This window comes from Salminus brasiliensis, chromosome 7 (assembly GCF_030463535.1).
Source record: "Salminus brasiliensis chromosome 7, fSalBra1.hap2, whole genome shotgun sequence".
NCBI classification, from domain to species: Eukaryota; Metazoa; Chordata; class Actinopteri; order Characiformes; family Bryconidae; genus Salminus; species Salminus brasiliensis.
In genome coordinates this window covers 19,403,812-19,428,516 of record NC_132884.1, presented here as the reverse complement: position 1 = coordinate 19,428,516, position 24,705 = coordinate 19,403,812, and the positions used below count along the sequence as shown (strand labels likewise).

General features: G+C 39.6%; 1 pseudogene; it reads left to right on the top strand.

The window, feature by feature from the left end:
* The first annotated feature begins 10,958 nt into the window (after positions 1–10,958).
* LOC140559658 (general transcription factor II-I repeat domain-containing protein 2-like) lies at positions 10,959–12,642 on the top strand (annotated as a pseudogene).
* The last annotated feature ends 12,063 nt before the right edge of the window (positions 12,643–24,705 follow it).

The window sequence follows — 24,705 nt, the reverse complement described above, 5'->3', positions numbered from 1 at the left end:
TCAGATAATGAATCAGGGTGTAGGTTCGTTCAGACCTTTTGACCCTGGCTAGGCATTGGTATGTGAGAATGGATAACAGACCTGTCAAATAAGTTTGATGAAAAGTGCCCAGCTATCCCATTGGACGGCAACACAATAGGCGGGACTTCCGGAAGGAGGGATATCCAGAAGGCGGGACTTCCGGTGAAAATGCACACTTTTGATTGGTCGAGGGAGGGACATGCAGGGGGCGTGGCTTGATGACGTGGCATGATCTGATTGGTCGAGACGACCTGTCAAAACTAGTTTGATGAAAAGTGCCTCCTATATCTCTCTCTAGTGTAGACCGCGGACCTGACGTGAAAAAAAAGACCCAAAAAATTAAAATCCACCCAAATCTGACAAAACTTGAAAAGTGCAAAAAACGTTAAAAACGCACAAAAAAGGGTGAAAACGCTCAAAAAGCATAAAATATGCCCCAGATGCATCAAAATGCATCACTTGCATGAAAATTTGAAAAAACTTTTAAAAGGCACAAAAAGTGTAGACCGCGGACCTGACGTGAAAAAAAAGACCCAAAAAATTAAAATCCACCCAAATCTGACAAAACTTGAAAAGTGCAAAAAACGTTAAAAACGCACAAAAAAGGGTGAAAACGCTCAAAAAGCATGAAATACACCCCAGATGCATCAAAATGCATCACTTGCATGACAATTTGAAAAAACTTTTAAAACGCACAAAAAGTTTAGACTGCGGACCTGACGTGAAAAAAAAGACCCAAAAAATTAAAATCCACTCAAATCTGCCAAAAGTTGAAAAAGTGCAAAAAACTCAAAAAACGCACAAAAAAGAGTGAAAACGCTCAAGAAGCATAAAATACGCCCCAGATGCGTCAAAATGCATCACAAGCATGAAAATTTGAAAAAACTTTTAAAATGCACAAAAAAGTTTAGACCGCGGAACTGACGTGAAAAAAACGACCCAAATAATGAAAATCCACCCAAATCTGACAAAAATGGAAAAACTGCTAAAAACTCAAAAAACGCGCAAAAAAGGGTGAAAACGCTGAAAAAGCAAAAAATATGCCCCAGATGCATCAAACTGCATCACATGCATGAAAATTTGAAAAAACTTTTAAAACGCACAAAAAGTGTAGACCGTGGACCTGACGTGAAAAAAAAGACTCAAAACATGAAAATCCACTGAAATCTGACAAAAGTTGCAGAAGTGCAAAAAATGTAAAAAAAACGCACAAAAAAGGGTGAAAACGCTCAAAAAGCATAAAATATGCCCCAGATGCATCAAAATGCATCACTTGCATGAAAATTTGAAAAAACTTTTAAAAGGCACAAAAAGTGTTGACCGCGGACCTGACGTGAAAAAAAGACCCAAAAAATGAAAATCCACTCAAATCTGACAAAAGTTGAAAAAGTGCTAAAAACTCAAAAAACGCACAAAAAAGGGTGAAAACGCTCAAAAAGCATAAAATATGCTCCATTGAATCTCTGATCAACTCTCTCTCTGTCTCTCTCACGTGGCAGAGGATGGGTTTGGCAATGGGTAACAGATGTCCGAAGGGATATCTATATTTTGCTGAATCAGGGTCTAGGTTCGTTCGGACCTTTTGACCCCGGCTAGGCTTCCCTTGTTTACACACACACACACACACACACACACACAAACACATGGGCACAGGTGTGGGGTGGGGTGGGGTGTTTGAGTAACAGATGAGTTACTCATGAGTCAGACAAATTCAGATAATGAATCAGGGTCTAGGTTCGTTCGGACCTTTTGACCCCGGCTAGGCTTCCCTTGTTTACACACACACACACACACACACACAAACACATGGGCACAGGTGTGGGGTGGGGTGGGGTGTTTGAGTAACAGATGAGTTACTCATGAGTCAGATAAGTTCAGATAATGAATCAGGGTCTAGGTTCGTTCGGACCTTTTGACCCCGGCTAGGCTTCCCTTGTTTACACACACACACACACACACACACAAACACATGGGCACAGGTGTGGGGTGGGGTGGGGTGTTTGAGTAACAGATGAGTTACTCATGAGTCAGATAAGTTCAGATAATGAATCAGGGTCTAGGTTCGTTCAGACCTTTTGACCCCGGCTAGGCTTCCCTTGTTTACACACACACACACACACATACACATGGGCACAGGGGTGGGGTGGAGTGGGGTGTTTGAGTAACAGATGAGTTACTCATGAGTCAGATAAGTTCAGATAATGAATCAGGGTCTAGGTTCGTTCGGACCTTTTGACCCCGGCTAGGCTTCCCTTGTTTACACACACACACACACACACACAAACACATGGGCACAGGTGTGGGGTGGGGTGGGGTGTTTGAGTAACAGATGAGTTACTCATGAGTCAGATAAGTTCAGATAATGAATCAGGGTCTAGGTTCGTTCAGACCTTTTGACCCCGGCTAGGCTTCCCTTGTTTACACACACACACACACACATACACATGGGCACAGGTGTGGGGTGGGGTGGGGTGTTTGAGTAACAGATGAGTTACTCATGAGTCAGATAAGTTCAGATAATGAATCAGGGTGTAGGTTCGTTCAGACCTTTTAACCCCGGCAAGGTATTGGTATGTGAGAATGGATAACAGACCTGTCAAATAAGTTTGATGAAAAGTGCCCAGCTATCCTATTTGACGGCAACACAATAGGCGGGACTTCCGGAAGGAGGGATATCCAGAAGGCGGGACTTCCGGTGAAAATGCACGCTTTTGATTGGTCGAGGGAGGGACATGCAGGGGGCGTGGCTTGATGACGTGGCATGATCTGATTGGTCGAGACGACCTGTCAAAACTAGTTTGATGAAAAGTGCCTCCTATATCTCTCTCTAGTGTTGACCGCGGACCTGACGTGAAAAAAAAGACCCAAAAAATTAAAATCCACCCAAATCTGACAAAACTTGAAAAGTGCAAAAAACGTTAAAAACGCACAAAAAAGGGTGAAAACGCTCAAAAAGCATAAAATATGCCCCAGATGCATCAAAATGCATCACTTGCATGACAATTTGAAAAACTTTTAAAACGCGCAAAAAGTTTAGACTGCGGACCTGACGTGAAAAAAAAGACCCAAAAAATTAAAATCCACTTAAATCTGACAAAAATGGAAAAACTGCTAAAAACTCAAAAAACGCACAAAAAAGGGTTAAAACGCTCAAAAAGCAAAAAATATGCTCCACATGCATCAAAATTCATCACTTGCATGAAAATTTGAAAAAACTTTTAAAAGGCACAAAAAGTGTAGACCGTGGACCTGACGTAAAAAAAAGACCCAAAAAATGAAAATCCACTCAAACCTGACAAAAGTTGAAAAAGTTCTAAAAACGCACAAAAAAGGGTGAAAACGCTCAAAAAGCATAAAATATGCCCCAGATGCATCAAAATGCATCACTTGCATGAAAATTTGAAAAAACTTTTAAAATGCACAAAAAGTGTAGACCGTGGACCTGACGTAAAAAAAAGACCCAAAAAATGAAAATCCACTCAAATCTGACAAAAGTTGAAAAAGTTCTAAAAACGCACAAAAAAGGGTGAAAACGCTCAAAAAGCATAAAATATGCCCCAGATGCATCAAAATGCATCACTTGCATGAAAATTTGAAAAAACTTTTAAAAGGCACAAAGAGTATAGACTGCGGACCTGACGTGAAAAAAAAGACCCAAAAAATGAAAATCCACTCAAATCTGACAAAAGTTGAAAAAGTTTTAAAAACTCTAAAAACGCACAAAAAAGGGTGAAAACGCTCAAAAAGCTTAAAATATGCCCCAGATGCATCAAAATGCATCACTTGCATGAAAATTTGAAAAAACTTTTAAAACGCACAAAAAGTGTAGACCGTGGACCTGACGTGAAAAAAAGACCCAAAAAATGAAAATCCACTCAAATCTGACAAAAGTTGAAAAAGTTCTAAAAACGCACAAAAAAGGGTGAAAACGCTCAAAAAGCATAAAATATGCCCAGATGCATCAAAATGCATCACTTGCATGAAAATTTGAAAAAACTTTTAAAATGCACAAAAACTGTAGACTGTGGACCTGACGTGAAAAAAAAGACCCAAAAAATGAAAATCCACTCAAATCTGACAAAAGTTGCAGAAGTGCAAAAAATGTTAAAAACGCACAAAAAAGGGTGAAAACGCTCAAAAAGCATAAAATATGCCCCAGATGCATCAAAATGCATCACTTGCATGAAAATTTGAAAAAACTTTAAAAACGCACAAAAAGTGTAGACCGCGGACCTGACGTAAAAAAAAAGACCCAAAAAATGAAAATCCACTCAAATCTGACAAAAGATGAAAAAGTGCAAAAAACTCTAAAAACGCACAAAAAAGGGTGAAAACGCTCAAAAAGCATAAAATATGCCCCAGATGCATCAAAATGCATCACTTGCATGAAAATTTGAAAAAACTTTTAAAATGCACAAAAACTGTAGACTGTGGACCTGACGTGAAAAAAAAGACCCAAAAAATGAAAATCCTCCCAAATCTGATAAAAGTTGAAAAAGTGCTAAAAACTCTAAAAACGCACAAAAAAGGGTGAAAATGCTCAAAAAGCATAAAATATGCCCCAGATGCATCAAAATGCATCACTTGCATGAAAATTTGAAAAAACTTTTAAAACGCACAAAAAGTGTAGACCGTGGACCTGACGTAAAAAAAAAGACCCAAAAAATGAAAATCCTCCCAAATATGACAAAAGATGAAAAACTGCAAAAAACTCTAAAAACGCACAAAAAAGGGTAAAAAAGTTCAAAAAGTATAAAATATGCCCCAGATGCATCAAAATGCATCACTTGCATGAATATTTGAAAAAACTTTTAAAAGGCACAAAAAGTGTAGACCGCGGACCTGACATGAAATAAAAGATTTTCTCTTGCATGAAAATTTGAAAAAACTTTTAAAACGCACAAAAAGTGTAGACCGCTGACCTGACGTGAAAAAAAAGACCCAACAAATGAAAATCCACTCAAATCTGACAAAAGTTGAAAAAGTTCTAAAAACTCTAAAAACGCACAAAAAAGGGTGAAAACGTTCAAAAAGCATAAAATATGCCCCAGATGCATCAAAATGCATCACTTGCATGAAAATTTGAAAAAACTTTTAAAACGCACAAAAAGTGTAGACCGTGGACCTGACGTAAAAAAAAAGACCCAAAAAATGAAAATCCACTCAAATCTGACAAAAGTTGAAAATGTGCAAAAAACTCAAAAAACGCACAAAAAAGGGTAAAAAAGTTCAAAAAGCATAAAATATGCCCCAGATGCATCAAAATGCATCACTTGCATGAATATTTGAAAAAACTTTTAAAAGGCACAAAAAGTGTAGACCGTGGACCTGACGTGAAAAAAAAGACCCAAAAAATGAAAATCCACTCAAATCTGACAAAAGTTCAAAAAGTGCTAAAAACTCTAAAAACGCCCAAAAAAGGGTGAAAATGCTCAAAAAGCATAAAATATGCCCATGATGCATCAAAATGCGTCACTTGCATGAAAATTTGAAAAAACTTTTAAAAGGCACAAAAAGTGTAGACCGCGGACCTGACGTGAAATAAAAGATTTTCTCTTGCATGAAAATTTGAAAAAACTTTTAAAACGCACAAGAAGTGTAGACCGCTGACCTGACGTAAAAAAAAGACCCAAAAAATGAAAATCCACTCAAACCTGACAAAAGTTGAAAAAGTTCTAAAAACGCACAAAAAAGGGTGAAAACGCTCAAAAAGCATAAAATATGCCCCAGATGCATCAAAATGCATCACTTGCATGAAAATTTGAAAAAACTTTTAAAATGCACAAAAAGTGTAGACCGTGGACCTGACGTAAAAAAAAGACCCAAAAAATGAAAATCCACTCAAATCTGACAAAAGTTGAAAAAGTTCTAAAAACGCACAAAAAAGGGTGAAAACGCTCAAAAAGCATAAAATATGCCCCAGATGCATCAAAATGCATCACTTGCATGAAAATTTGAAAAAACTTTTAAAAGGCACAAAGAGTATAGACTGCGGACCTGACGTGAAAAAAAAGACCCAAAAAATGAAAATCCACTCAAATCTGACAAAAGTTGAAAAAGTTTTAAAAACTCTAAAAACGCACAAAAAAGGGTGAAAACGCTCAAAAAGCTTAAAATATGCCCCAGATGCATCAAAATGCATCACTTGCATGAAAATTTGAAAAAACTTTTAAAACGCACAAAAAGTGTAGACCGTGGACCTGACGTGAAAAAAAGACCCAAAAAATGAAAATCCACTCAAATCTGACAAAAGTTGAAAAAGTTCTAAAAACGCACAAAAAAGGGTGAAAACGCTCAAAAAGCATAAAATATGCCCAGATGCATCAAAATGCATCACTAGTATGAAAATTTGAAAAAACTTTTAAAATGCACAAAAAGTGTAGACCGCGGACCTGACGTGAAAAAAAAGACCCAAAAAATGAAAATCCACTCAAATCTGACAAAAGTTGCAGAAGTGCAAAAAATGTTAAAAACGCACAAAAAAGGGTGAAAACGCTCAAAAAGCATAAAATATGCCCCAGATGCATCAAAATGCATCACTTGCATGAAAATTTGAAAAAACTTTAAAAACGCACAAAAAGTGTAGACCGCGGACCTGACGTAAAAAAAAAGACCCAAAAAATGAAAATCCACTCAAATCTGACAAAAGATGAAAAAGTGCAAAAAACTCTAAAAACGCACAAAAAAGGGTGAAAACGCTCAAAAAGCATAAAATATGCCCCAGATGCATCAAAATGCATCACTTGCATGAAAATTTGAAAAAACTTTTAAAATGCACAAAAACTGTAGACTGTGGACCTGACGTAAAAAAAAAGACCCAAAAAATGAAAATCCACTCAAATCTGACAAAAGATGAAAAAGTGCAAAAAACTCTAAAAACGCACAAAAAAGGGTGAAAACGCTCAAAAAGCATAAAATATGCCCCAGATGCATCAAAATGCATCACTTGCATGAAAATTTGAAAAAACTTTTAAAATGCACAAAAAGTGTAGACCGCGGACCTGACGTGAAAAAAAAGACCCAAAAAATGAAAATCCTCCCAAATCTGATAAAAGTTGAAAAAGTGCTAAAAACTCTAAAAACGCACAAAAAAGGGTGAAAACGCTCAAAAAGCATAAAATATGCCCCAGATGCATCAAAATGCATCACTTGCATGAAAATTTGAAAAAACTTTTAAAACGCACAAAAAGTGTAGACCGTGGACCTGACGTAAAAAAAAAGACCCAAAAAATGAAAATCCTCCCAAATATGACAAAAGATGAAAAACTGCAAAAAACTCTAAAAACGCACAAAAAAGGGTAAAAAAGTTCAAAAAGTATAAAATAAGCCCCAGATGCATCAAAATGCATCACTTGCATGAATATTTGAAAAAACTTTTAAAAGGCACAAAAAGTGTAGACCGCGGACCTGACGTGAAATAAAAGATTTTCTCTTGCATGAAAATTTGAAAAAACTTTTAAAACGCACAAAAAGTGTAGACCGCTGACCTGACGTGAAAAAAAAGACCCAACAAATGAAAATCCACTCAAATCTGACAAAAGTTGAAAAAGTTCTAAAAACTCTAAAAACGCACAAAAAAGGGTGAAAACGCTCAAAAAGCATAAAATATGCCCCAGATGCATCAAAATGCATCACTTGCATGAAAATTTGAAAAAACTTTTAAAACGCACAAAAAGTGTAGACCGTGGACCTGACGTAAAAAAAAAGACCCAAAAAATGAAAATCCACTCAAATCTGACAAAAGTTGAAAATGTGCAAAAAACTCAAAAAACGCACAAAAAAGGGTAAAAAAGTTCAAAAAGCATAAAATATGCCCCAGATGCATCAAAATGCATCACTTGCATGAATATTTGAAAAAACTTTTAAAAGGCACAAAAAGTGTAGACCGTGGACCTGACGTGAAAAAAAAGACCCAAAAAATGAAAATCCACTCAAATCTGACAAAAGTTCAAAAAGTGCTAAAAACTCTAAAAACGCCCAAAAAAGGGTGAAAATGCTCAAAAAGCATAAAATATGCCCATGATGCATCAAAATGCGTCACTTGCATGAAAATTTGAAAAAACTTTTAAAAGGCACAAAAAGTGTAGACCGCGGACCTGACGTGAAATAAAAGATTTTCTCTTGCATGAAAATTTGAAAAAACTTTTAAAACGCACAAGAAGTGTAGACCGCTGACCTGACGTGAAAAAAAAGACCCAACAAATGAAAATCCACCCAAATCTGACAAAAGTTAAAAAGTGCAAAAAACTCAAAAAACGCACAAAAATGGTGAAAACGCTCAAAAAGCATAAAATATGCCCCAGATGCATCAAAATGCATCACTTGCATGAAAATTTGAAAAAACTTTTAAAACGCACAAGAAGTGTAGACCGCTGACCTGACCTGAAAAAAAAAGACCCAAGAAATGAAAATCCACTCAAATCTGACAAAAGATGAAAAAGTGCAAAAAACTCTAAAAACGCACAAAAAAGGGTGAAAACGCTCAAAAAGCATAAAATATGCCCCAGATGCATCAAAATGCATCACTTGCATGAAAATTTTAAAAAACTTTTAAAATGCACAAAAAGCGTAGACCGTGGACCTGACGTGAAAAAAAAGACCCAAAAAATGAAAATCCTCCCAAATCTGATAAAAGTTGCTAAAGTGCAAAAAATGTTAAAAACGCACAAAAAAGGGTGAAAACGCTCAAAAAGCATAAAATATGCCCCAGATGCATCAAAATGCATCACTTGCATGAAAATTTGAAAAAACTTTTAAAACGCACAAAAAGTGTAGACCGTGGACCTGATGTAAAAAAAAAGACCCAAAAAATGAAAATCCACTCAAATCTGACAAAAGATGAAAAACTGCAAAAAACTCTAAAAACGCACAAAAAAGGGTGAAAACGTTCAAAAAGCATAAAATATGCCCCAGATGCATCAAAATGCATCACAACCATGAAAATTTGAAAAAACTTTTAAAACGCACAAAAAGTGTAGACCGTGGACCTGACGTGAAAAAAAGACCCAAAAAATGAAAATCCGCTCAAATCTGACAAAAGTTGAAAAAGTGCAAAAAAACTGACGTGAAAAAAAGGACTCAAAAAATGAAAATACCTCCACAGCGGACACTGACACGCCACAGCGGTACTGGCAAAATGTTTTGGAAGCTCAGACTTACTGTAGGAGGAACTACACTGATCTGGTCAGGCATCAGAGATCAGGCCCAGAATGAAGAAGTGAAGATTAAAGGGATGACCAGCAGCACTTCTTTCTGGATCGGTCTGCTGCGTGATGACTGGGAGTGGACTGATGTAGGACCCTCTGCTTACAGAAACTGGGGGGGGTTTCAACCTTAATCATCACCATTACTAAACTGTACGCAGCTGAGAAATGGGAAATAGGAAACAGTGCCATGCAGTAATGCTGTTTCTGCTGCTCTGTGCTACAACAGTAAGTCCTGCCTTCACACACACTCTACATCTCTCAGCAGTGTCCAGTACCATCAATATAACACACCTTCCATAATTCAGTGTCTCTGATCTCACTGTAAAACTCACTGTCTTTTCTGTCTCTATCAGTGTCTGTAAATGTCAGTGCTGACTGTATTAGAGGGGGGAGCGCTCTGGACTACAGTAAGAAAGGTAACAGGACTGGTCAATATTGTAGAAGTTATTACTGAATATTAAAGAACAACATCAAGTTAATATGTTATTTCAAACTGAACGCTAGATCACATGGTCAAGTAACTTCTTATTAAACACTCTCACATTTACACACATCACACCTACACCTGTCATTTCCGTTCTGCTCCATTAACTAGAGAACATTTCTCCAGTCTTTTCTCCTGCAGAACAAAGTCGTCTCAGAACTTTCCATCTCATTGAGACAAACATGACTCAGACTGAAGCTTGAGCAGCTTGCAGAGCCAACTACACTGACCTGGTCACTGTGTACGATGTGGAAGACATCACTGCACTGATTAATCTGACTGGTATCGGTTCTGCCTGGACTGGTCTGTACCGGAATCAGTCCAGTACTAAATGGTCTAGTGGTGATGAAGCTACATTCAGTGCTCTGACAGGAGACTGTGGGTCAGAGCTGTGCTGTGCTGCTATGAAGGCTGATGGTTTTTGGGAAAGTCTTCAGTGCACAGAGAAAAGGAATTTCATGTGTTATAAACAAGGTAAAAACTGACTTAACAGAAAAGCTAGCACACGCTTTTATTACCTCAAGGCTAGATTACTGTAATGCACTACTGTCAGGTTGTTCCAGCAGGAACGTCAATAATTTCAGCTGGTTCAATGCTGCAGCCAGGGTCCTTACTAAAACTAGAACATTTCACTATATCAGTCCAGTTCTATCAGCACTTCATTAGCTCCCAGTTAAATTCCACATTGAATACAAAATTCTTCTGTTAACATATAAATCCCTACATGACCTCGCTCCTGAGTACCTACGGACCTTACTACATATTACGAACCATCAAGATTACTTAGATGTCAGGATGCTGGACTCGCTTACTCGTTCCCAAAATTCAGAAAAGCTCAGCAGGGGAAGAGCCTTTTCTTATAAAGCCCCCCAACTCTGGAATAACCTTCCAGATAATGTTTGGGACTCAGACACAGTCTCAATCTTTAACTCTAGTCTGAAAACTCATCTGTTTAGTTTAGCTTTTGGTAATTAATGTTTCCCCTTAGATCACGTGTCAAACTCGTGGCCCACCGTGTCATTTGTTGTGGCCCGCAAGATCTTAAAAGATCTGCTTAATGCTGTCGCTTCACAGGTAACATAATTGGCATGAATTGTGGGAAATGGAGTTTATTGTCAATGCATGCTTTTAGACTAATTCTAAAGCGTGCATTGACCTTAAACTACATGTCCCCACAATGCATGCAGATTATGCTTTTTTCAACAAGTGGAATTACAGCTACAATAAGCTACAAATATGATCCCAAAATGTCCAGGAAAAGAAAAATTGATGCAGATGGAAGACCGTTTCAAGAGGGATGGGAAGGCGAATACATGTTTGTGCTTCAAGGAGAAAAAACGGTATGTCTTTTGTGTTATGAGACGGTGGCAGTTGTCAAGGAGTACAATTTACGTCGGCACTTTGATCCCAAACACGGAGCTAAGTATGCCAAAGTTAGCCTTCAAAAAAGCAACAAATTGTACAAGAATTAAAAGGCAAATTGCGATCGCAGCAGAATATGTTCACAAGAGCTACGGCCCAAAACGACGCAGCAGTGAAAGCTAGCTTTATTGTAGCTGAAGTCTTTTTCAGAGGGTGCATTTTTGAAGCAGTGTATGCTGAAGGTCTGTGAGCAGGTGTGTCCCGACCAGATACAGACATTTAAAAATGTCAGTTTATCAAGAAACACCATCGCGGAGCGAATTAAGGAACTCGCAGGAAACCTGGCAACACAGCTGGCCGCAGAGAGGCGCAACTACCAAACCTTTTCATTAGCGCTTGATGAAAGCACAGATAGCACGGATACAGCGCAGTTATCCATTTTCATTAGAGGCGTGAAGTCGGACCTCTCTGTCACTGAGGAGCTGTTGGATATAGCTGCCATGCATGGGACCACAACGGGATGGGACATTTTCGATGCGGTGGAGAAGTCCTTAAATAAAAATGCATTGCCCTGGGAAAATTTGGTTGGATTAACCACAGACGGCGCACCTGCAATGTGTGGAGGAAAATTGGGCTTGGTTGGACTAATGAAAGAGAAAATGCAGAAGAGTAACTGTCACGCGCACCTTATAACTTATCATTGCATTATCCGTCAAGAGGCTTTGTGTGGGAAGGTGCTGGGGATGGATGATATAGTAACCACTGTCATGAACACAGTGAACTTCATTCGGGCGTGGCCTGAATCACCGTCAGTCCAGCTGTTCTTGCAGGAGATGGGCTCGGAGCACGGAGACGTGCCGTACCATACGGAGGTGCGGTGGCTGAGTAGGGGCAAAGTCCACAAATGATTTTTTGAGCTTAGGAAGGCATTGCTCTTTTCATGCAGGGTAAAGGAAAACCCATGTCCGAACTGTAAGTTCCAAACTGGCTGTGTGACTTTGCGGTGTTGGGCGACATTACCGAACATCTTGCCCAACTGAATCAGAAGCTTCAGGGACGCAAACAAGTCATCACGCAGATGTCCGACATGATCACCACTTTCCAGCGTAAACTTGATCTATGGATGTGCCAGGTGAAGCAGGACAATCTTGCCCACTTTCCTGTTTGTCAGAGCATCTCAGCCTCATTTCCCGGCAGTTTTTCATGTGCTCAGTTGGCTACCAAACTGAACCGGTTAACGAATGAGTTTGATCGGCGCTTCTGTGACTTTAGAGCCCAGCAGTCAGGCTTTGCCATCTTTGCCAATCCCAGCACCTTCACATGGAGCTAATCGAGCTTCAAAGTGATCGTTGCCTAAGAGCAAAGTTCCAGGATGCTGCAATCCAGGACTTTTACTGTCTGCTTCCCCCTGATTTGATGCCACAGCTTCAACTTCATGCTGCCTGTGTTTTGTCCATGTTTGGGAGCATCTATCTGTACGAACAGATGTTTTCAATGATGAATCTCAACAAAAACAAGCACAGATCACAGTTTTGTGTTTATTATTTTCAGAACATGATCAATGGATGAGGATGGTGGAGAGGAGGTCCACTTGGTGTGTTCAAGGACAGGCAGCATCTCCTAATCAACTCCACCTAAAAACTTGACCAATATAGTGAACTGAGACAACCCTGTTTAGTACATATACTACTTTATATGTGTAGCAGTGTATCTAGTGTTTACGCAGGTTTATGTGTTTTTGCAGACAAATGTTTACTGTAATCAAACCATCTGTCATTAAGTGTATGTATGACCTCTGCAAGGGTGTGTGCAGCCATTTGTGTTTTGTAAAATGCCACATCTGTTACACATGTTCTTAGCAGCTCACAGTTGTTGGTTGTATTGTTATTCTGCCCCTTTCAATTGTGACAAAGTTTTGAGTTAGTTAATGTCATAACTTGTGTTTGATGATATTTTTCTTTATTCACTTGGATAGTTTGATCGTTGATTGATGGAGTAATACGAGTTTCTTAACCTGACAAATTAACAGGGTTTATGTTATGTTAACAGAGTAACAAGCAAACATATTTTTCATCTATTCAAATATTTATAAGTTGAATAAGTAATAAATTCAGAGTTATTTAACATTAAGGAGTACTAATATTTATTCTACATTACATTTGGTTGCATTTAGTTACATTTATACTGTCTTACAGTTACATCTGGCCCTTTGAGGGCAACCATTATGGTGATGTGGCCCTCTGTGAAAATGAGTTTGACACCTCTGCTATAAAGCTTTCGCTAACACTTAGGAGCCTAAGACACTGTATCAGATGGTAAAGATATAATTGATGTGATAAGAAATATCTATTTTTTACTCTTATTATGATGCTTGAGTTGGCTTTACGAGCTTCTTTTTTGATCTTAACTGGTGTAGCAGTTATTTTAACTGCTCACTCACTTCTGTTAATGTCTGATAGCAGGTATTTGCTGATAGACACTGACAGAAGTGAGAACCCAGAAATGTGAAAAGGGCCCATCCACAAAGTGCAGGGTGCAGCATGTGTTTGTATGTGGTGGAGGTGTGATGAGACAGGTGAGATAACTTGTGAACTTGTGACTGGTACACTGCGCTGCTGTCTGTTCAGGAGCCGAATTGCTCGGGGATAGAAGCTGTCTCGGCTGGTTCTGGTCTTCATGCTTCTGTACTTCATGCCACTGGGCAGTGGCTTGCGTGGGTGGCAGTGGCAGTTCTAGACCATTTTAAGGGGGGGGGCAGTCTAGGGCCAGTGGTTATGTTAGAGTGGTCGATTACTTTCTAGCGTATGGTGCTTTAGACTCAGTTTTTATATTCAGTCTTATCATGTTCATCTGGCTCTATCTGACCTTCTGCACATGTCTTTCTTTTTTTTGGAAGAAGTGTGAAATATAATTTTTCCTCTTTTTGAAAATAAATACAGAGCAAAAACAGTGTCGAGCCACCACTACGAGGGGATTGCTGCGTTAGCTTTGCCTTCATTTTCTTCGGGATTAATAAAGTATCAGTTTGGCTGAACCTCAAACACATCGCTTCGTATATAAATGACTTGATATGCAACACATTCTGAAAAACGTTGTAAGACAGGATAAGATCATCCTTTATTAGTCCCACAGTGGGGAAATTCACAGTGTCACAGCAGCAACAAGATAAGGATAGCAAGACACACACTTAAGATTATATATACAATATAAATAATAACAGTCAAAACAATTGACACACATTGACCCTCGATTGCACATGAGAATGGGAGATATTGCGCATTGTAATGTTTATGTGAATGAGCTCTTTATCCTAATTAAAAAATGTACAGATAAATGTATCCTCCGCATTTGACCCATCTGTGGTCGTGAACACACACACACTAGGGGCAGTGAGCACACACACACCTAAAGCAGTATATATTACATTAACAGTTTCCACATTTTTCAACAGTTTTCTTTTACATTTTACTTACCTTGCTTATCTTTGTCGCCGTGTGTTCACAGAGTTGAGGAGAGACACGCCTAATTTAGGGGGGCCGTAGGGGGGTCCAAATGTGTTATGGGAGGGGCACTGGGCCCCTCTCGGCACCCCCCAAGAACCGCCACTGGTTGGTGAAGTCCTTAATAATCCTCCTCGGCTCCTCAAATAGTAACTGGTGAATAATTCTTTATCTTCAATAAATGGATGATCGTTTTAAATCTGCATGGTGGAGTGGAGAGTTAGAATTAGAAGCCAACTTTAAGGTTTGTTTTGGCTGCTAAGTGGAAACGTCTCTGCACTTATAATGTAAAATAAAGCTCTGTTTTGTGTTGCTCACAGAGAGATGGATAGGATTGGAACTTAAAAAGCTGATACTTGATCTAATAAAAATGCCTGGATCAGTTCCTGATCCTGAGTCAATGGACCTTTTTGGGACATCCCTAGTTGCTGCCCTGTTCACTTGTAAGTGTATGCTCACTGCCACGGATTGGTGGCAAGGTGAAATTCCACTGTACTGCTGTGGTGATAAAGTGTGGTTTCCTTTCCTTTCTCAGAACCCTTCTAGCTAGCCCTGTAGCTGTGTGTAAGGATCTGTACTATGGTAGTATAACCTTGTCTTTTATCTGTTCAGCTGAGGAAGATGTACGACATTGCACTGGTGTATCTGCATGCTGAAGGCTATTGGGAATGCAGATCTTTATGCCATGGTGACCAAAGCCCTCTGCAGCCTTTACCTTCCAGTGCCTGGGACTGCATTGTGGGAATTAGGGAACCCTTTAGAGTAAGTATTCTTGTACCACTCATACAGGGGGGGCCCAAAGTGTATTTTGTCATTTTGGCCATTCCTAAAATGTGTTAGAGTGTGTTATGTTAGGAAATCAAAACAAGTAAGTATTTCTGGCTCTGCTTTTGTGGAACATTTAGAACAGTGCTACTGGAATACATCTCCAGGTTTCTCCACACAACAGTCCGTATTTATCAACATTGTGTGAAAACAAACAAACAAAAGGAGAAAAGGAAAGAAAACCAGTAAGACGCTGAAACTATGGCCAGAGGTCCCCTCATAACCTCCACTGTGATGCCGGCCAGAATAGGCTTCTGTTGGTCAAAGCTGGGGAGTCGACATCAAGGAATAGATACACCAACTGGCAGCTGCAGTGACGCAGACATGGTGGTAGAGTGTGTGTGTGTGTGGTGCTGGTGGTACAAGTGGATCAGACACAGCAGTTTTTAAACACTGTGTCCACTCTGCTGTTTCTGATCCAATCAAGTCAGCACAACAAACTCTAACAAACCACCACCATGTCAGTCAGTCAGTGTCACTCTAGTGATGAAATGTATGTATATATGAAGGTCAGTCTGAAACGGTGGAAATTCAGATCGTCTCTGTTATTAAACATGAATTAATCTTCTTTCAGTTAAATCCACTGTATTTTAACATCACTTTCCTACCTACTCATAATAAGACTTTCTTGTGCTCATATCATTTCATAGCTAAATGATAAAGATGGATAAATTTACAATTCAATAAACTAAACCAAATGATCAAATCACTCCACAAAATCATCAGTGTCTGATGTATTCATGGTAGGAGTTTCAGACATTTCTTACTGTAGGAATGTGGAGTAATGGGATAGCAAACTTTTTTTTTTTTTAGTATTGGGTAGACAAGATTTTGAAAAGTCAAACTGTTATGAATTCACACCCATAAATTCTTGAACAGTACCTGATGTATTCATGGTATGAGTTTCAGACATTTCTTACTGTAGAAATGTGCAGTAATGGGTAAATGCAGTAATGCTTAAAAATACAAATAAATACAATTAACAAAAAAATAAATAAAATGAACACAAAAACAAATGAATAAAATTAACAAAAAACAAATAAATAAAAAAAACAAATAAATAAAATGAACGAATAAACTTTGCTTCATCTGAATTAGATTTTTTTGGTGGTTAAGACATAACTGCGCATGTGCAAGCACAGCTTTTGCCGGGCAGACTGCAGACATTTTACACACACATCTTGCTTCTGGGAGGTAGTGTTAGCGTATATGAGAAGACTTTGTTATTGCACAGTTACACTGTAGGATAGTTTATTTTGTTTGTCTTTATGAATCCATGTATATGCTTGATATTTCTGGTAAGTTTATGGAAGCACTAAGCATAGCTAAAAGGTCGCTAGCTAGCGCTGTCTAACTGCCTGATCTGCTCAAATGTATGCAAATTGAACTAACAAAATTGCACCAGGCGTCCACAAACCTTTGGCCACACAGCATCAGTTTGTGGTACTGTGTCAGTCACAAGCACCTTTGAGTCTAGATTTAGTCCTGATTTGAGAGGCACAGGAGTGTTTTATTAAATGCACTGCACAAACACTCTTGCTAAAGTAAGCTGAATATTCCCAAAACATCATATTTCCACGTTTAGCAGCAGAAGGTCACAGTTCATCATTGTAATCAGAAACTAAATGTTTTAGATGAGAACAGTTTCTTCATACAGCATATAGAGTTCATATAGCTAGCATATGCAGTTCTGATAACCATGTTGACGTGATTCAAATGTGAATGAATTTTAATGTAAAATTGTCATTTGTAATGCTTTTTGTTTTTAACATATTGTAAGAGTAATAAATGACATTCCACATGCCAAGTTAAAACATCAAGATAAAAAGATATGTTCAAAACCAAATGTATATAAATGCTATTTTCTCCATAGGCTGAAACTCTTGTGATGGATTGTTGTTGTGCTGTTTTTAAGGATTCTGGGACGTGTCCTAAGTCATTGGTAAGTGTGTTGATTTAATCAACTACTTGTATTTAACAAATAGGCTTCATAGAGCTACTTTTTATTTATTTTATTGATCAGATTACTTATAAATGCAGTTTGATTCATGCATGTAAATGTCATTTCTACAAAGATCATAAACTTCATGTTCATATTTTTTCTTTTCTATTTTATGTTTTTCTTTCCTCGCTGCTCTCCACTTCACTGCCTGTTTAACCGATGCCCTCCCCCGGCTCTGGTAGGACGTTGAAGACCCTCTTCTAATCTGCTTCTATCTGAGGAATCGCCTGATCCCACGAATGTTCTTGCTTTAATCTCCACACTTTCTGGATCAGTTCGCAGTCCCTCTTTTTCTCCTCTAGCTTTTTTGCTCTTTCACGCTCTTTTCGCTGCGGCGTCTCCTCAGCCTTCTGCTCCTTGCTGGCTTCTTTCCTTTGGGCACGCCGAACTATCCTGGCCCTTAAATGGTAGAACCACGCGCAGCATCCCTGCGCCTCCTCCATTTCTGCCAGCCTTTCCGCGGCCCTCCGCTTCTTTTCGGCGTATCTCGCCTGAACCCATTTAATGTACTCTTCTCTTTCCTCCTGAGCCCTCTTCCATCTCTCTTTCACTTCCAACTTCTCCCTAATTTCCTTTTCAATCTGGCGATTCTCTCTTTCTCTTATTTTGATTGGAACAATGGCAAAGCCTTCCTTCCTGAACTCTGCAAAACAGGTTTTTTGGTTTATTCCACCATTTCACAGGGGTGGCGGTTTCTGGACGTTCTGCCTGGGTCTCCACGAAATCCAGGTGGCCTAAGTTCACTTAAGCTCCTCTATGGGGGCATCGTCCTTACAGAAGTTCACGTCATTCTCTGGGTCTCCATCAGCCAGACCTTCTTCTCCCAGCCGCTCCAGGGCATTCTTCACCTTGAGAGCGATGGTCTCAATTTCCACGTCCGGCTGTGTTGGGACCCTGTAGAGTTCCAGGTCCCTCTCAGTCACCACCAGGGCTGCTGAGACCTTCCATACACGCTTCTGAAGGGCCGCACAGCGAGCTTCCGCCAAGTCTTTCAGCCTCAGAAGATGCTCCAGCTCCCCCTATAGGAAGCTCACCTTCTGCTCCACCTGCTGTGAGATCCGCACCCCAAACACATGCCTCTTTGAGCTGGTGTGCAAGTATTGTGAGCTCCGCTCCGAACTCCTCCAGTTCCATCATTCTGCTGAGCTGCAGACGTCACAATTGCAGTATTCAAGCGCAGCGCCCCTCCTTTCACCTCTCGTTTATATACGATGATGTCATCAAATGTAAACACGCGGCTCTTTATTAAAAAATTACATTATAAAATTGTGCTCGTTTTATCTATTTAAATGTGTTTGATTTTATTTGATAATAACAAGAAATGCTTAAATGCTTCATCTGAATTTCCATTGTGTGTCAAATGAATGTACCAGTGGTAAAACTGCCATCGTAACGTCTAAGCAAGCTGAAGCAGTATAAATTAGAGCATGCTTTCAGCATCATTTAAGCCTCAATCGTACTACAAAGAACAATTCTAAATTGTCGAACCACAACTGCAGTTTATTTCCACTGTTGAATGTTTTACAGGTACCTTTAGGCAATAATCACATTCTTGATAAAACCTTAGACAATCACCTTCTGTCCGCGGTAGAACAACAGTCAGATCATTATAATATACAAGTCATTTTGTATAATATACAAGTCATGTGATGAGTTGTGTTTCAAGAGCAACAGTGTTGTGTTGGGAGATGAGCTGCTAGTATTGCTGGATTTCTGTGTAGATGACATTGACCTAGGTAATCATTTAGACACATCCAGAAAAAACACCAAGTCTGTGTAGTATATTAAAATCCCAGCAATTTAACATCCGTTCGTAATTCCTTTTCTCATCTTTTTATTTATCTTCACTGTGCAAAGCAGATTATGTCAAGACATATGGATATATAAAGGTTTTAGAGCCTTTGCTGCAAAATCGTGTTAAAAAAAAAGTATTAAAAAAGTCAGGGCATTTTCATTGCACAGCTTGGTGGTTTGTTAAAGGCATAGAGCAGAATGCCATAGCACACAATTTGTGTGTTGTTTTGTCTGCGCGGCTTTCTCTGCACTGAGATGTTTCTGTTAAAGGAATGAACTACTGGTGTGTCGTATGATTGTAGTTCTCGTCTTGGCTGGTGGATTCATGCAAGTAGCGCCTGTGAGAAAATACTTGCTGCACTGACAACACATCTATCTGGGCTTGTCCTGGAGTGAGCAGTTACTTCCAACACCAAGCTGTCAAGTAAATCTAAATTCAAAAGGAGACGCTGTTGTGTTAGCATATTGGCTCCAATCAAGTGTGGTGTGAAAAGAGTGAACTTGCAGTGTTGTTTTATGTGTATTTTATGTGTGGCTGATTTATTTTGATGTAAGGTCATTATAGAAAATATTATAAAACAACAAGGGGGGAAATCACATTGTATAGAGACACTCACATGGGAGATAAAGTAGTTTTTCTAACAGTTTCTTTTGTAGAACGTTCAAGGTGCTTATGAGCTACATAAACTTTTTACATATTTTAATTAAGTAGAAACATAAAATTGCACTTATAAAGTAAGTTCTAGAAGATGAAATTAAGCTTATAAAAATTAGTGAGCGTTATTCAAAGTATATATCTGAATCAAGACCATTTTATTTTATGCAACTCTTTGACGTTCAGAGGGTTTGAGTACATTTTGAGTCATTTGTTTGAGTTAAGGTGCAGGTTTTGGGGAAGACGAGCTCTTGTTGTAAATCTGTTGGCCCTTATGGTTATGTAGAATCTGCATGGTCTTTGATGGGATGGTCGGAGCGCGTAGTCCTGGTCGAAGCTGGTATAATTCGAATTGAGCCAGAAGTACGTAAGTGCCAGCCTCCTATTACCAGTTCCAGTGGTGGGCCAGAATAGCTTATTTAATTTCCTACCACTTCCCCCATCCCACGCTCCCTGCACATTCTTCCAGCAGAACAGGATAAACTCAGTTTACATGTAGAAATGATGCTCTTTTTTATTAAGTTACACATCATTTACATTCATAGTGTATGACTAATAACTGTTTCATTCCACAGTCAAATAATAAATGAATTCATATCTTCATTACATATCTAAATACACATTTTCCTTTAAAATGTTCAATCTTGTTTTAACTTCAACTTCATTTGGGTAAAAGCTGTCAAATAACACAACGAGAAGGCGGCAACAACATCAGGGTTTTCTCACCTGCAAAAAGACACTAATCCTTTTGGCTTCTACCCTTTGTGCCATGAGCACTCTTTCTATCAATCAAACAGGTGCCATTCAAGCTCTTGATAGCCATAAAACCTTGTAGAGGGAGGTTGTAGAGGACTACTAGCATATATAGTCACCAAAAGCATTAGGATCCAAACAGCTTGATTAGACTCTGAGATAGACTTTAACTGAATGATGTGTTGGTTGTGTGTTCAGACTTAACACTCAGTATTTCCCCACATTCTTCAAACAGTTAAGAGGTTTGACAAATTAACAATTGAATAATAAACTGCCAAACATGTCCAACACATTTGTTTTTGCACTCATAACTGTCACTGACATTTGCATTTTCCGGAGATAGGGTTGGGCTGTTCTTTGACCTGCCGTTAAGAACAGTCCCTTGCTTAGCACAGTTTGTTGCTTGTATAGCGAAATAACATTTGGGGAGCTTAGACTAAGGGGGTACAGATGCTCATGTCATTTTCATTCAATCATTTTAGTGGATTTGAATCCAGAGGATTGATTACTTCTGGCCATCAGTCCATGGTTTAGATGCACTGAAGAGATTGCTAAACAATTCTGCAGAGCTCTGGCTGGCTCCTCCTCAACAGGTCTGGGCCTAAAAAACAAGAGACACAAAAAGCTGTTTAAATGTAATCCGAGTGAAAGCATTTGCCGTTATCGGGTCTAAATCACTGCCACCTCCAGCATCAAAACTTAAACCCTTCTTTCTCACCTGGAGAAGCCCGGCAGCACTGTGAGGATCACCTTCTTTGATTTCTCCAGTGCTTTTAACACCATACAGCCAGGGCTCCTAAAGGACAAGCTGGGACATTGTCGAACTGGATACTGGACTACCTCACCAACCGACCACAGTATGTGAGGGCACGGGACTGTGTCTCTGATATGGTGGTCAGCAGCACAGGAGCCCCTCAAGGAACGGTCTTGGCACCGTTCATCTTCACCCAGCTCACCGACCTGTCACCTCCAGACGTTCTTTTTATACATTCTTCTGATTCTGATTCTGATTCTTCTCTGATGACTCAGCGATCGTCGGCCTCATAACCAATGAGGAGGACAGTGAGTACAGAGAACTCATTCAGGACTTTGTGGACTGGTGTCTGCAGAAACACCTTCAGATAAACGCAGGAAAGACCAAAGAACTGGTGGTGGATTTCCGCAGGAGCAGACACCCCCCTCCATCAGTAAACATCCAGGGTATGAACATCGAGAGAGTGGACTCTTATAAATGCCTGGGTGTTCATCTGAACAACAAACTGGACTGGTCAGTCAACACTGCTGTACTCTTCAAGAAAGGCCAGAGCAGACTCTACCTACTGAGGAGACTGAGGTCCTTTGGAGTTCAGGGAGCACTCCTGAGGACTTTCTTCGACACAGTGGTGGCATCTGCCATCTTTTATGGAGTGGTCTGCTGGGGCAGTAGCATCTCGACGGCAGATAAGAAGAGACTGGACAAACTCATAAAGAGGGCCGGCTCTGTCCTGGGGTGCTTCTTAGACCCAGTGCAGGTGGTGGGAGACAGGAGGATGACAGCCAAGCTGGCATCCATGCTGAAGAACAGCTCCCACCCCATGCATGAGACTCTGGCAGCACTGGGCAGCTCCTTTAGTGACAGGCTGCTTCACCCCAAGTGTGTGAAGGAGCGGTATCGCAGGTCCCTCCTTCCTGCTACCGTCAGACTCCACAACCAGCACTGCTCCCAGCGGACCACATACACACACACTTAACTACACACACATGTTCAGGGAATAGAGATCCCTTAATGTAAAAATACTATGTGCAATACCCCCCCTCCCACATGTGCAATTAAGAGTCATTTGCAATAATCTGTAAATAATAGTTATTGCTTTTTTTACTTCTTATTTATATTGTGTGTATATAGTGTCAATTATTTATCCACATTTTTTTTTTGTAACTGAGTGTCTTGCTATCCCTTTCTGCTGTGACACTGAAAATTTCCCCACTGTGGGACTAAGAAAGGATTATCTTATCTTATCTTTATCTTAAGTCAAAGATATTGTAACACTTTAAGAAAAAGAAAAGTTTATGATCAATAATCTGAATCTTGCTGCTAAAACCTGTAAAGTTTTTTTTCAATCTAAAGCCTGTGCCCCCCTTAAAATAAACAAAATCTGGAAAGACACCGTTTTTGTTGTCTCTAATAAAAGGTCAATTGAAATCATTGCTGACTTCCTGTGGTGTAAAACAAAATTAAAGTCAAAATTACATCTGTTCTGTTCATTTTTATGTTTTAATCTTTTAGAGGGGGGTGGGGGGCATAAAACTGTAAACTGCTCATGCATCCATGTTCACTAACTACTACTAAACTTACAATGTGGCAGCATTATCCAGTTATAGTATACAGCCATGATCCACTAATGGAGGACAAAGACGACCACAATCAGTGGCACACACTCAGCAAGTGGACGATGAGCAAGAGATTGATTCAGGATTTTTTTTTTTTTGCATGTTACTGATACAACACCACCATCCCACCCAACTCTCATTACCCTACTGCATGCATTTTACGCACCAGCCGACAGGCCTGAAAAACAACAGCAGCAGCAGCCAGTTAAACAATCTGCAATACAATAAATGATTCTATACTATTTTAAATATATATTCTTTGCCAGGTTACATGTTTTATTCTATGATCAACACTAATACGTACATAAGAACACTGTTAAAAACCAAACAGAAATCTTGGCTGTAGTTCCAGAACTGTTTCTGGTATGTCTGTCTGTATGCCACACCGCTCTGCAGACAAACTACTACACTGTGTGCAGGATTATTAGGCAAATGAGTATTTTGATCACATCATCCTTTTTATACATGTTGTCCTACTCCAAGCTCTATAGGCTTGAAAGCCAACTACCAATCAAGTAAATCAGGTGATGTGCATCTCTGTAATGAGAAGTAACTTCCTTTCCTTTGGCAAAATGGGTCAGAAGAGAGATTTGACGGACTCTGAAAAGTAAAAAATTGTGAGATGTCTTGCAGAGGGATGCAGCAGTCTTGAAATTGCCAAACTTTTAGAGCGTGATCACCGAACAATCAAGCGTTTCATGGCAAATAGCCAACGGGGTCGCAAGAAACGTGTTGGAAAAAAAAAAGGCACAAAATAATTGCCCATGAATTGAGGAAAATCAAGCGTGAAGCTGCCAAGATGCCATTTGCCACCAGTTTTGCCTTATTTCAGAGCTGCAACGTTACTGGAGTATCAAAAAGCACAAGGTGTGCGATACTCAGGGACATGGCCAAGGTAAGGAAGGCTGAAAAACGACCACCTTTGAACAAGAAACATAAGATAAAACGTCAAGACTGGGCCAAGAAATATCTTAAGACTGATTTTTCTAAGGTTTTATGGACTGATGAAATGCGAGTGACTCTTGATGGGCCAGATGGATGGGCCCGAGGCTGGATCAGTAAAGGGCAGAGAGCTCCACTCCGACTCAGACGCCAGCAAGGTGGAGGTGGGGTACTGGTATGGGCTGGTATCATCAAAGATGAACTTGTGGGACCTTTTCGGGTTGAGGATGGAGTGAAGCTCAACTCCCAGACCTACTGCCAGTTTCTGGAAGACACCTTCCTCAAGCAGTGGTACAGAAACAAGTCTGTATTGTTCAAGAAAAACCTGATTTTCATGCAGGACAACGCTCCATCACATGCATCCAAATACTCCACAGCATGGCTGGCCAGTAAGGGACTAAAAGAAGAAAAAATGATGACATGGCCCCCTTGTTCACCTGATCTGAACCCCATAGAGAACCTGTGGTCCCTCATAAAATGTGAGCTCTACAGGGAGGGAAAACAGTACACCTCTCTGAACAGTGTCTGGGAGGCTGTGGTGTCTGCTGCACGCAATGTTGATCGTAAACAGATCAAGCAACTGACAGAATCTATGGATGGAAGGCTTTTGAGTGTCATCGTAAAGAAAGGTGGCTATATTGGTCACTGATTTATTTTTGGTTTTGTTTTTGAATGTCAGAAATGTTTATTTCTAAATTTTGTTATATTGGTTTACCTGGTGAAAATAAACAAGTGAGATGGGTATATATATTTTTTATTAAGTTGCCTAATAATTCTGCACAGTAATAATT